General features: G+C 33.3%; 1 long non-coding RNA gene across 1 annotated transcript; it reads left to right on the top strand.

Annotated features, from left to right (window-relative positions):
• Positions 1-2,367: 2,367 nt before the first annotated feature.
• On the top strand, positions 2,368-11,713 carry LOC149780826 (uncharacterized). Its single transcript, XR_016415149.1, has 3 exons — positions 2,368-2,444; positions 4,353-4,472; positions 8,203-11,713. It is a non-coding gene; the product is annotated as an uncharacterized LOC149780826 (long non-coding RNA).
• Positions 11,714-15,217: the final 3,504 nt, after the last annotated feature.

The following is a 15,217-nucleotide window of genomic DNA, read 5'->3' as shown; positions in this document are numbered from 1 at the left end:
ACATAGCTGCCATTGTTTGTGCTGCTCTTGACAAAATTTCTGCTCTTGATCCCTCTTCAGTGATTAACTAACCAAGATATTTGAACTGGCTCACTGTTTCCATTTCATGTCCTCTGAATTTAATCTTGGCTGAGATTTGTTTGCCACTATTTGTCATCAGCTTTGTCTTCTCGGCGCATATCTCCATGTCAAATCTGGAAGATGTTTCATCCAGGTTCTTCACTAAGGTGGCAAGTTCGTCTTCACTGCCTGCCAGCCCATCAATGTCGTCTGCAAAGCGGAGGTTGGTGATGTTACGCCCTCCAATGCTGACTGTCCCACAGTAGTTTTCCAGGGCTTCGCTCATGATGCGCTCTAAGTAGATGTTGAAAAAAGTGGGTGACAGGAGACAGCCTTGACGCACTCCCACTGTTGTCTGGAACCAGTCGCCCACAGAACCTTGGGCATTTACTGCACTGGTAGCCTTGGCGTACAGCTGCTTGATGGTATTGGTTAACTTTTGACCCATGTTATACTTCTTCATTGTGGCCCACAATGCCTCATGCCACACTCTGTCAAAGGCCTTTTTGAAATCTATGAACACATGATAGATGTCTTGTTGGTGTTGCGAGTACTTTTCGCAAAGAACCCTGAGATTGAATATTTGTTCTGTTGTGCTTCTTCCACTCAGGAACCCGGCCTGTTCTTCAGCGATTATTTCTTCTGCTTGTGGTTTCAGTCTGTTCAAGATGATCTTCAGCATTACCTTACTAGCATGGCTGATCAAACTGATAGTTCTGTAATTTTGGCACAGCTGGAGATTGCCTTTTTTGGGAAGTGTTATAATCAGTGACTGGGTCCATTGTGTTGGCCATTCACCTGTCTGTCAGATCTTGCTGCAGATTTTTGTTAGTAGCTCTTTCACTGATTCTCCCCCATTCTTGATAAGTTCAGCTGGGATGTTGTCTACTCCAGCTGCCTTCCCATTCTTCAGTGTTCGTATTGTTGACTCCACCTCTTCTTTGAGAATGGGGAAGTCATCATCATTTGAGGAGTTTGGAACTTCAAGCACCTTTGGGTCTCCTGAGGACTGATGGTTGTAGAGTTCTTTGCAATACTCAGTCTATCTTTCTGCAATGTCACTCGCTTCTGTGAGGCATTTTCCATTTTTGTCTTGAATGGTACTGACTCTTGGTTGTTTCTGTCTGATGAGGTCTTTCACAATTTGGAATGCTTTTTGCTGTTATTCTTTATCAGACTGTTCTCCATTTCTGTGCACTTTTGTCCAATCCAATTTTCTTTTGCTTTGCTCAAGTTTTTTCTGATATTCTTGTTTATTTCTCGGTACTCCATTGTCCCTGTTGTGTGTCTGGTGTTTTTGAGTTCTCTTCGGGCATCACACAACTTCAGAATCTCTTCTGTAACCCAGGGTTTTTTCTTCGGGCGATGGAGGCCAATGATGTCCTTGGCAGCTGCTGTCATGACTGTGTTGAAGGTGTCTGTCATCTCATTGACATCACCATCTATGGTTCTAATATAAACCATAAAACAATTTGTTAAGAAAATCATTAATTGACAGTATGTTAAATTCTGTTTCTTTGTAGCTGTTATATCTATCTTTTTAAAAATTGTTCGATACAATGAATGGGTTTAAATTCAAAATTTAAACTTAATCTCCTATTTTTTTGTCTGAAATATCAACCCAACCCACTTTCTTAAGTTTAGTAGAGTAAATACTTATTAGACAGATGTGATGAGAACAAGAAGAAAAACAAGTAAACAACAGAATGAAATAGACACTATAGATGATTAAAAAGTAAATATAATTGTGCATACAATAACTAGTTAAAAGGATGGCTGTGGGAGATAGTGTAATAATAGCAAAAGCATGGAGTAGCAGGTATGACAAGATGAATAGTTCCTCCAACATTTGTATCTGTAGGATGTATTGGACTGTAAATATTAGCTATCGGCATCAAAGAGAAGATGGTAGTAAATAAACTGACCAAACTAAACGACACAAAAGGAAACAAAACATTATCTAATAATATAACATCCCATGAATAATTTTCTATAATAATGTTCATAGGAAGTACAATAAAAAAGGAACGAGGGAAATTTAACTACATAATGAGACATCACGCGATTTACTGTCGCTCTGCCTAATGTTATTTAACTAACCGACTACCACTATATCACAGAAATTCCAACTGTCATAACTTCAACAATTTTCAACAATTTTTAAAATGAAATTTTCAATATACTCTACAACATCAGCACTAATTAACACGGGGTAAGACTCAACATAAAAGATTCGGATTACTATACTGTACTAATCAATAGGCGTAGTTATCTCGGCTCTGCTGATTGGTCAGTTCTTATGGAATGTTCTAGACGAGAGTTCTCATTCTAAGGCGACATATTCAGGAAGAGATACGTACTGCTATGTGGGAAAGCAAAACAAGGTGCAAAATAGTGATTTTTTTTATAGTAAATTAACAATTGTATTTACTATGATTTCTATCCAGAAATTATATCTACATTTGTTGCATTACTATCGATATAGACTAATAAATGTGATTACATTGGACTTCTTTCACTTGTGTACATTCCAATGTTGATCGTTGTCGCCATTTAAATCTGTTTCTAATTATTTGTCTAAGGAAGGAATTTTAAGCTAGGGTAAACCATTTCTTGCATTAGATTTTTCAATCTTGGACTATTGACACCTTAATTTCTTTTTCCCAATCTAATTTAAAGAACAGTATAAAATGGCATCCATCTTGGAATTCCGTATCTTGTCAAAGTTGGTAATAACTGTTTGATTTATAAGTTTCTGAACTAAAACTTTGATTTCTCTAAAATGAGTCTCAGAAAAAATCGCCTAAAAAACGCCATAAGCACTCAACCACCTGTTGAAATTAATCGTCCCCTATGACGGTTTTACCTCGGCAGTTAAGTTGGGGTGTTAAAACATTCCACCCTTCATCGCTCGATTTTCAGTTGAAGTTTGTTCATTAGGTTTAGTTACAAACATTTGTAGATTCGTCCCTTCTCTACTTCATATCTTATTTGCCCCAAACGAGCACTTTTCAGACTCGTCACTTTCAATACAATGGATTGAGGAAGAGGAATGGGTGGGTGGGTGGTAAGTTCAGTGAGAGCGCCCCCTTATGGCTTCGTGGGAGGGGTTGAGATGAGAGTCTAGGTCTGCCATTCCTCAATATAATGTGTGTTCGACTGTTCACGCTTAGACACTCACTCGTCAGTCATGCTGGGATTTTTGATTATTATTAAATAGATAGATAATCCATGTATCATGTCAACTCAGCTTTTGCTTCATTTCCTTTTCTTGTGCTGCTACTAACGACAATGATAATGATAATTATGATGACGATGATGATGCATTTTCTGGTCTGAATGATTACAATAACATTATGATGTTTAACTGATTCAGTGAGTACTAATTATGTCAAATATAACAATTGTCATCAGTGTCGTCAATTTTCGCCATTCACAATAGAGCAGCATTGTGATTATGACATTGTCACGTAATTGTTTTATTGTTGATGCTTTAAATTTTTTATATATCTTTTTAAAATTTATTATTTATTTATTTATTCACATTATTATATATATATATATATATATATATATATATATATATATATATATATATATATATATATATATATATATATATATATATATATATATATATATATATTTCGAAAGCTTGAATAAATCTACCTAATTCTGAGTGCTGGTGCAATTTCTTTACACATCCTACCCTGGCATCCGAAGTACATGTTTTGCATATTTGCTAAGTTAGTTTAGTGCTTTGTCTTTTCTGAATTCTTTCGTGGCGAAATATATGTAATCTGACATAATCTGCTTTTTTTGTTTGTGTCGTTACAAAGTTTTTATAAACTATTAATGTTTCTCTATTCTTGATTATTTCCCCATTTATTTAATTACCAACAACAAAAACAACATTTTTCGTTATTTTACTAATCACATATAATATAATATAATATAATATAATATAATATAATATAATATAATATAATATAATATAATATAATATAATACAATATTATATTTTATTTTCCTGGGTAATGTGTAATTAATCATTAATCTGGAACAAAATTGTTTCATAAGGGAACAAAGGTTTCACGAGTAATTTAAATAATAATAATAATAATAATAATAATAATAATAGAGACCTGATTAAAAGAGTATTAAAGACCAACTTAAAAGAGTGTTGAAACCAGCTTAAAAGAGTATTAGAGACAAGCTTTAAATATTATTTAATTATTATTATTATTACTTTTATTATTATTATTATTATTATTATTATTATTATTATTCAGAAGAAAAGAAAATGGACATTAAACAGCAGTATCAATTTTTCGCATTGGTCCTACTGGAAGTAATGATGAATAATTTCGCTGGAGGTGATGTGACCTCGACACGGGATTTTTATGACAAACGTGAGTACACATATTTTCCTTAACTCCCTTAGCTATGCACCGTTCAGAATTATTATGGGAGTGTAGCGATTCATGTTACTGGCGTTCACATATAAAAAAGAATGGAAATGTAATCAATGTGTTCTTTTTGAATGAGAATGTATATAAATGATATATTATTCCAATAAGTATTTACTTCAAACAAATGATACGAAATGAACTTATTTACACTTTATTTCACGACGTAGTACATGCTGTTCACATTTGTGGTGTTTATAAATTGATTAAAAAAGTAAAATAATGTTTGTCAGTCACATTAACATCATTAGCACCTGCCCCAATGTCAAAATTTTAAAAAATCCAAAGAAAACAAATGCCAATGGCAACGCAAACTTATTTCTTATTTTTCTGAAGAATTGTGAATTATTATTCTTAAGATAGCTGATTCAGCAATTTTTTTTTTTCATTTAGCAGCTTAGTATCTCAAAATAAAAGTAAACTGTCCTTATTTATTGGTTTTAAATAATGTAAATAATGAGAGAATAATAAAAGGTGAATGAGAGAATAACAACATTTGAATGTTGGAGACAATACTAATATGCAAATGTCTGAGAGAATAGCAACATTTGAATGTTGGAGACAATACTAATAGGCAAATGTCTGAGAGAGTAGTGATAGATGCTTCCCGTTAAAGTCACTTGCAGACGATATTGTGCCCATTTTACCTGGACGATGGGCAACCTGGCAGATTCTCCTACATGGCATCACTAAAATTGACCATTCTGAACAAGGTACACTGAAGCAGAATCAACTGATAAATTACAAATATAGATACTAAGAGAAAACCAGATTTGCGTAATGTTATGTGTGTATTTTTAGTTACAGTATCTTGAGAGTTAATGAATTTCATTTCAGCTTCCAAACACGATATTAACTAAATGGTAAATCTGTCAGCATAACACAATATGATGACGTAATTCGGAAACTACCCATGTGTGAATGCCATTTTTTAATCTAAACGGTACACATTTGGAACAGTAACCTTTTCAACATGCTGAAAAGCACGCGGAAATGAAAGTTAAAAACAAAAAAAAATATAAAAGAAAAAGAAAATAATACAAAAGAAGCGCCAGCAGAAAGCAGAAATTGTCCTTTTAAAACTTTTAATACTAGAGAGTTTATAAACTATATATGATATTTGGTGATATGAGAATATTGTTTTATGATTTATTTTATGTTTGCGCTTTGCATTTGTCATGTGGTAAAGAAGTGATGCGCTTACTGAAAACAAACACAAACGTCTCTTGTTCACAGAATAAATTTTGGAACTGTTCATTAAATCCAAGTTAAATCCACAACAAAGTTCGATTACATATTCTTAAAGACAGAGAAGGAAAACTGGCACAGCTATTTAATGTAGAATCTTGAGATTTTTTTCTCACAGAGTATTCCTTGCCTATATCATCTTTAAAGTATAAGTCATATATCTACACACGCACGACACACATCAGTTTGCTCACAGTAGAACTAAACAAGTCGTTAATGCTCATAAGTCCACTATGGCAATAAGTTGGATAGTTGTGTACAATGTTTGTAAAATCTGTCCATAATTTAACGTGACAAGAAACCATTATGTGAAGCCGTTTACGGGAAGAACGACCTACACAGGCAACGATTACCCTTCTGTTTTAAGTTTGCATATTTAAATCTTGGTCAAAAGTGGGCATAACCGTCCACAGGTATATTACAATCTACTCGAAATACTCGGTGTGCTTATATTTAAAATGAGTGCATAGCTTTTTCATGTCTCATCTTCCGCCCATATATACTGTACATACCTATACAAAGGAAATAATCCCAAATATCCGTCGTATTTTACTTGGAGAATGTAATAAATAGTAATGTATATAGGTTGTTTGCACAGTAACTTGATCTGGGTGTTTGTATCGCGTCGAGTTTGAAATCAAACGGGCATCAATCTCGCGAGACCCAAATGTTCGAATGAGAGCCGATGTCTTTCTGCCTAATGAACGCGACCTAATGCAGGTACAAAGAGCACGTTGCAGTATTGATAATGTGCTTAATATACTGCTTAAACGCTTATTTTCATAATAAACATGTATTTTGAATGCTGTTGTTCTTTTTCTTTGATTTCTTCCATCCACTTAAATCGTACATCGCATCTGAATATAGCAATAATATGGTAGTCGTTTGACACGACATTGAATATATAATAAATACAGGTAACTTGACAGAGTGTGATATGATCCGACTGAGGTTTGTTCCATCGCTTATTTGCATTTGAAGATTATGTACATGCAATCCATACCATCGCAGCTAAAAGCACTTTAGCTATCTGACGATTCATCACCCAGTTTAGGATAGTATCCGTACGCCGACAAGCTTAGCGGGCAGATATGTATGTTAAGAGTCTAAAAATAAAATTCATTTTCATTGGATGACTTGTTTTTAGTATAATTTGAAGTAAGTAAAATTCATTGTACAAATGTGTCAACACGTGCTTTTGCAAAACGTAAAATTGTCCACACTCATTGGAGCACTTACGTTGTCAAATCTTCAGTTTCGGAGGTGGTTAGATTTTATGACATTGTCAAGCTCTTCAGATGTGAGATCAGTAAATCATGCATGTAGTCCGCATTACCATAATGCCTATATGGAAGTGATGAGTTTTCAATAAAGTTTGTGCGTATCTGCTGTACGGTTATGATTTTTACTATCAGTTTCGGTGCATTAATCATGCTTTCAGTTGGTACGCATGCGCAGATAAAATTCGTGACACCCCACCACCACCACCACACCCCCCCCCCCGAAAACTTCACATGAATATTTGTAATGCAAAAAGTGGTGAGGGTGTTTGATCGCTTGGAGTGAAAATTGTGTTTTACCTGTTACGGTATCTGAATAAGCATTGTCCTTTCGGATATGGCTTGGTACAGAAGAAAAACAGCTTGTCAAAGGATACAATCACTGTTTTGGTTCTCTGACACTGTATATGTTTTGACATGCTATTAATTGTTCACATCTACCAACGTCAACATTTAGAATGACTATGAGTACTTACAATCAATTGAGGGTAATCGTATATCAAATGGAAATTAATTGACAACAGAGAGAGAGAGAGAGAGAGAGAGAGAGAGAGAGAGAGAGATGAGATGATTAATCGAGTTCAAGGCTCAGGGAAGGGCACTTAAAATAAAGGAATGTTATTAGAGTTCACAAACGGTTTATCCCTTGAAAGTCTCGTCAGCAAAACATTACTTCGATGAATAAAGAAATAACTGGTCTAAATTCATTCATAAAACTTTAAGATAGCCTCTTTAGATTTGTAATCGAACTAAAATTGAGTCTATCTAAACTATAATAGTAACTCCTGAGCTGAAATATTTCTTGTTGTCATTTTCCAGTTTACATTACGTTAGATGTTTTGCATTCATCAACGTCTTCTGTTTTCAGCTCATTGTATTAACACTCGGAGCAGTTTCAAAGACTGTAACAAAAGGCATTCTACTACAAAGATATTTCCATTTTTGTACAAATGGTGCCTCTATGCAATGAAAAATGTAGGTCAGTGCAATGTAATGTTTTATATTTTTAGTAACGACTGACATATTGGATGGCGTATTTGTACAAACTTGAAAGGACTTTATGCCAAAATTATTTCACTTTAATGTTTAAATTCTTTTGAACGATTTTTGAGGTGCAATAACATAATTTTGTTTTATTTTTGTAGACTTTGTTCGAACTGATGAAACCGTGAATAAGGCAAAATCCTATGACGGTGGGATGGATAATGAAAGAAAAGCTTTCTGGATTGTACTTTGTATGACATTTCTTATGCTGCTGCTTCTAGTCGGCGTTCTCATTTTCTGGCATCGTCATCGCCTTATCGAGCTGTATAAGAAGACGGTCAGGTTGTGGGAAGTCAAAGTTGATCTTGAGACCAAAGAGCCCCTGCAAGGTCCAAACAACCCCGTAACAGTGTAAATGTCCAGGAGTGATCCGACAGTTACCAGAAATTTTCGCACTTGAACAGATCTGCGAAAGTTGTCGCCTTGTACATTTATCATTCAGCTCCATGTCTGTGTGAGTGTTTGTATGTCTGGATTCACTGACTATATGCATTATGCAGTTGAAAGATACTTTTTACTTTCGCAAATACAGTATTGTTCATTAAAACAAAAAAATCTTATAAAATGATATGAATAACTGTCCAAAAATTGATAAGGAAAAAAAAGAAAGTGATGATAACTCTTGAGTAAATGTACTCTGTTAATTATGACTGCAACCGGAAATAACCGATACCAAAATATTGTAATAATTAACACTTACTATGCTTCAGCTGTACAAGTTTGATGTCATTTATTACATCAGTATGCGATTTATTTGCCGAAATGTACATTTATCTCTTGCATTGGCTATTGTTACATGAATATTCAAATACTAGATACAAATTATTTTTGTCCTTATGGTTACCACTCCGATGGTGTCACGAGTCATGCTACTTAAGAGAGTTGCTCCACAAAAGTCGTAAGGTAATTAATAAACATAAGAGACGGTACAAAACGATAGAAAGATATTGCCAACGTGGCTATTTTTACAGTTTCTTTGGGCCTTTATAAGGAAACGAAGTAAGTTTTGATTCTCCACATTAATGATGAAATATTGAAATGTTCAAATAAATGTGGGATAAAGTTACTACATTCACATCAAGCCTTATTAAGAACTTTGAGTCCCAAACTTTAGTTCAAGTGAACAAAATGAAATGCAACGATCGGAATTGGTAATAGGTATAACAATGATCCAGTAGATTTGTATGTAGAATTTGTATGATAATATAAAGAACTAGTAAAATGAGTTTGTGTATGTTAAGAATTTATAAGCTTCGTATCGCATCTGAAACTGAAGCACTGAAAGAAGTAAAATAAGAAAAATCTCAAAAATTGACTCAATATGTTACGCGGAGCCAGTGTTCCTTGGTATGCACCTTGTCCCCTCTAAATAGAGTTATTGAAGGGGTCAACAGAGAAGAGGGTCTAGAAAAGCCTTTAGTTAAGGGCACTATAGATAGAATATTTTCTATGGTTTTTATTATAAAACTACCATCAGCCACTTCACACTGTTTGAGAAAACAGGTATTATATATAAAGAAAATGTAAACTGTACAATTTACGGTGACCAAAGAAGGCCGTTTATTGTCCAAAAAAATGAAAGTATGCTTATGTCTTCAAGTATATTTTGCTGCCTAATTTTTACAGTTTGTTTCACAGCAGAATGAATAGGTCTGCAATTAAAAGAGGCTAAAGTTAATTAGGGTCATAATACCTATTTTGCCAAGTTTAACTTTTATCTCGTGGCTGGTGGGGGTTGGGTGATAGTTGGATAGACTATCAACTCACGTGTGCACAGACCCGGCAATGATTAATGTTTTCTCTTTCAAGGTGTTATTAGCATGACTCAAAAACGACCCCTGTTAGTAGTTGCCTTATGTGGACAAAAACTTGTATGTGTCTTTGAATATTATGTAAATAATATTCATTACAATGAATGAGTATACAAGTCATAATTAACATCATACATTTCATCACGTTTTGTCATCACCTTCATTATTTTAAAAATCCATTCCAAATCAGTTATATTGTGTAGATTAAGAGTTGATTTCGATCGACATAAATGTATTTGTATCTACTATAAATTAAAACGAAAAATTGAAGTTCATTTCTTTTTCTTACGAACAAAGGAGTAAATATATGTCCTCTTTATGAATATCGAAACAGTTTACAGATTATCAATCTTATTTATAGCTTTTTCGATGTGAACTATTATTCTGGTTTTAAGTTTATGAAATACACTTGCAGCAGTGTCAGATAACTCAGTATGAATGAAAAAAAGTGTTTTATATTTTTTACCAATGGATTGGTTTTGGTTTAACATTACTCTGTACTTTTTTAAACTGATTTATTTCTAAATAGCATGCTTGGTATGACACTATACCTTAAAAATAAAGTAACAATCTTCATCTATTTCATTCTTGAATTAAAAGGTTTGAAAAGTTTCTAAATATGAGTTATACATTACTTACTATGCTATACAAATGTAATTTTAACTGAACCAAGGAAATGTCTATGGGTGCATGTGTGTGTGGGGGGGGGTGGGGGTGGGGGTGTCGGTGTGTATGTGTATGTCGGTGTGTGTGTGTGTCTGTGTATGTGTATATACACAGTGCTTTATTTTTACTGCAAGAAAGATGTGTGAATGTAAGCGAAAATTGCATATAGATTTTCTTTATCACATTCATTTGGCTTTTTTTTACAAGTCTGTAACAGAAATTATTTTCGTTTTTATAAGAAATTGTTTTTGTAATTATTTTGGTCAACATAAATAAGTGTTAAATTTATTGTCATTATTATCTTATAAAAAGGAATGAAAAGAAATAATGAAAGCACTGAATTAATGTCCATTTTCATTATTCAAATACATCATTTATTTCTGTTGTACTTAGGACATTAGCATGAAATATTATTTCTAATTATTGTCTCTTAGATAAAGAATCTCTTGAATATTAATTGGAGTTAAAATTTACAACGTATTCATGTTAATATCAAAGCGATATTGATGTGAATAAATCCACAATTACGAAAATGAAATTAAAACTTCGTTGATTGTATCAATAAACTGATTTTTTATTCACTTCATTACGTCTTTTATTGTGTTAGATGTTGCTTCCCTTTCTATAGAAAAATTAGTTCCTAATACAGTATCATAATGTTAAACTCAATAATATTTTTTTATTAAAAAAACATGTTTAAATTTGTTTACTTTATTGATATACATATTTGGCACCAAATGCACGAATATCTTTCTTTAAAATCTTCTTAAAGTTAGATCAATGTCCTTTGTTGAAGATACTGTACAGAAAAATACCTGATAGAGGATAGAGTGATGCCATCCCATTATAGTAAGGGAAATAACTACACAAACAGGGAATCACTTAATGATTTATGTGTTGCTTCCGTGTTGTGGAAAAGTATGCTGTTATAGATAAAGAGTTCAGAGTTGTAAGAAAAAGAAGAATGAATTGTTTTTATTTCTGGTTTATCAGACTTTGATAGCAATGCATTTTAGCATAGAAATTTGGTTTTGTTGCCTAACATTTTAAAAGTGTTATGCAATATAAATGTTCTTAACTTTTCAAGCTCGATACATACTGAAACATTTATTGTATTATTAAATTCTGTAAGTACTTTGCTAGTTTGTTTCTATCATATCTATTCACTATCTTCATGACAATATTTACATTTTCTCACAATGAAACTGAATAGTTCATTGGCTATTCTCAGTATGTATGTATGTATGTATGTATGTATGTATGTATGTATGTATCTTACTGAGTTTGTAAATGTTTAATAATAATAATAATAATACATTTAAATAGAAGGTTTCCTCAAAATGCTATGTTTTACCTATTAACCATGCCATAATAAATGACTTTAAAAATGAATTTGAATACATTGTCAACGAAAACTCGACACGCAAAGTTGCAAATTTGTTCCTAACATCACAGTAGCTGTTGCTGCTGCATGCCAACTGACCGATTATGATAATGTTTAGTTATTTTTAAATTTTATACTGAAAAAGTCAATTTGCTTTAGTAAACATAAATAATTCTTATAGAAAAATGCTGATGGCGTACGTAAATGAGTAAGAAGTTTTAAATTTTCCACAGTAATTTCAAAGCTGTTATCTTTGTTATAAATGTTTTGCTGGGCATGTCCACTTTTTAAAAAGTCAGTTTTTTTACCCCTTATTATCAGGCATGTGGCTACGCGCCATAGACAGTAGCTTAGGAGAACACATGCTGCATCTGCTTTGCTGATAATTTGAAAGCAAAAATGGATAGTTAAAGCATACAGTAACATAAACTGGCTTTAATTAAAGGTTTATTTATTAAAATGTACATCTCGTGATTTGATTGTACATACAATGAATATAAAGGAGAAAAGGGTATTTTACTACATAAAAACTGTGTTGCCTCTACAATATATCCCACTGACGGAGGATGCTAACTGCCTTTTCTGTAGCAACCATTTGTAGAAGATTGCAATATTTTCCCGTGTACGTCGTGATCAAGGCACTTGTCATCGACAAAGAGGCAAGTCATAGCATTATGACGTCACATACAGTTTTACGTAATGACATCATTCAATTAGCTTATATATTCATTTGCGTCATGTTTTTAAATTATGAATGAAAGTGAGAAAATATTTTTACAAATTAGCATATTTATTTCAATAATTGTGGTTTCATACCAAGTGTAATGTTAAAAGATTTGATAACTGATGTCAGTTATAAATGACAACATATAAATAAGTTATTTTTATGTATAATAGTATGATATCTCACATGGACTTGTTTTTTGGTTTAGACGCATCGCAAGCTTGTCGGCCACAAGCAAAACATATATTAATCAGTACGCATACAATATCCTGTAATTAAAATATACCAAGCCATTAGGCGTACAATATCCTATAATTACAATATACAAGTCAGTACGCATACAATATCCTATAATAAAAGACCGCTCCGGTGGCCTAGTGGTTACCAGAGACTTACAAAACAATGATACTAACAGCTGCCTCGCTTGTCGCTCAGCATTACGAGGTTAGTGTTAGGACTGGTCGGCCTGGTGTCAGAATAACGTGACTGGGTGGGACATCATGCTACATGTCTGCGGCATGATGTCCCAGTGCTAGACATCACTATAAACTGCCCAACTGCAGATATCGTAGAGATATGACTGAAAAATTGTTAGAGCTACGTCAAAAATCTTAATCACACACACACACACACACACACACACACACACACCTATAATTAAACTATACAAAGTCAGTACGCAAGCAGTATGCTATAATTACAATATATCATGTCAGTACGCATACAGCATCATATAATTATAATGGCTTACAATATCCTATAATTACAATATACCAAGACACTATTTTGTGCATAGCGGCTTCATAATTCGCTCTTCATACATTACTTCTGCTGATGCCTTAGCAACAAGTCGTCATATTACTTTTCCTAATTAACACCTTTCTGATGAGCACAAGCAATCGATTGTAACGTGCATGTTAAAAATCACACTTGTGGCACTCTTGATAATTTTAAGTTATACAGAGGGCATCATGGTACGTTTTGAATTTAATTTTAGCTGCGAGTCATCATTTTGTCAAACCTTCTATAGTCACAAGAGTGAGAGACGTGGATCCATGTAACGATTATGGTGTGAATCTTAATTCTCAAACAACGTATCCAAGTTTAGATGAGACACTTTCAAACTCTCTATTTTATGTTTTCAATTAATAAAAAAAATTACTGATGCATTGAACTTAAAGGTGATAATTTCAGAATATGTTTTTGAAGAAAACGAAAATAAGATTCGGTCTCTTTCAAAAACTAATTTTTTTAAAATATTTGTTTGAATATTTTTTAACAAGAAAGTTCTAAGCAATATCGTCATATTTTCTTCTCTTTATTTTCTACATGAACACAAAAGTCTGATGATAACATTGACAAACATTTACAACATCAAGGTGGACATTTCACAGAGAGCAAAAGCTGTTTTGACTGAGATGCAAATTTAAAAGAATTTCGTCTTGCTACATAGCTGTTCAAACTTTTTTTCTAAAACTCGGGCACAAGCAGGGAGGTGCATATTTGTTTACATTTTAAATTCTGTCCAAAATAGTGTTGTGAACCTGAATTATAATTTCTCGACGGTAGATACCGTGAACTGTGTTTGTCGCAACTTACAATACTTCCCCATTTTCCCCAGCGGCAAAAGCAGTCATACAAATACAAACGCGTGTTGGCATTTTTTAATACTTTTAATTGTCAAGCAATAAATCATTCCCGATATTTTATAAGTGGACTCTTACTGAATATTTCAAATTGTAAATGTAGTTCCAGGTTGTGTGTGCGATACGAAAAAATGAGGTGTGCAATACGGAAACACAGATTGAACATTTGTATCTAACATCAGCTCACGCATGCAAGATGAAATGGTTATGAAATTTTTTTTAATATCTCTGTATCAACACATACAAAAAAATCTTGAGTATTGTCTCTTTGATGAATAATAGTATGACTATTACTTGGAATTAAAATTTATATCGTATTCATGTGGACATCAAGATAACATTAATGTAATTCCATAATCACGAAAGTTTAATTAATAAGTTCATTGACTGTATCGGCAATCTGATGTTTCAATCCATATATACACTGTAATGGAAACGGAAAGTATAATATAGATTACTTTCTTTTTTGTCGAGGGTTTACTTCTAGTTAGTATATAACAAATATATATTTCACATTTCTGTAATGTATCAATATGCATGTAACTAAAAAACATGCAGTAAAACAATGTTTACAAACAGAATGCCATCTGAAAGCTGATACCAGATGACTGGTACTTCCGTTCAAGGAAAAAGCCATTGTCCTATGTTTTGCCATAGTCAAATTAGAGTTGTGTTCATGGAAGACAACTGCCCCTTACCATGAGGTCTGCCATTGATGCAAACCAAACAAGAAATTGGGTATCAGTTTATGGCAACTGTGTTCCTGGACCCTTTTAGGGATCAATTACCATCTGAATTCCTGCGACTCGCAAACGGAGGGGGGGGGGGTCACAATAGTTGTACAACGGTGAACTAATGTAACAGAGCTGTTGAGTTTCTAGGCAC

This window comes from Sinohyriopsis cumingii, chromosome 16 (assembly GCF_028554795.1).
Source record: "Sinohyriopsis cumingii isolate HCF-2022 chromosome 16, ASM2855479v2, whole genome shotgun sequence".
NCBI classification, from domain to species: Eukaryota; Metazoa; Mollusca; class Bivalvia; order Unionida; family Unionidae; genus Sinohyriopsis; species Sinohyriopsis cumingii.
This window is presented reverse-complemented; position numbering and strand designations above follow the sequence as displayed.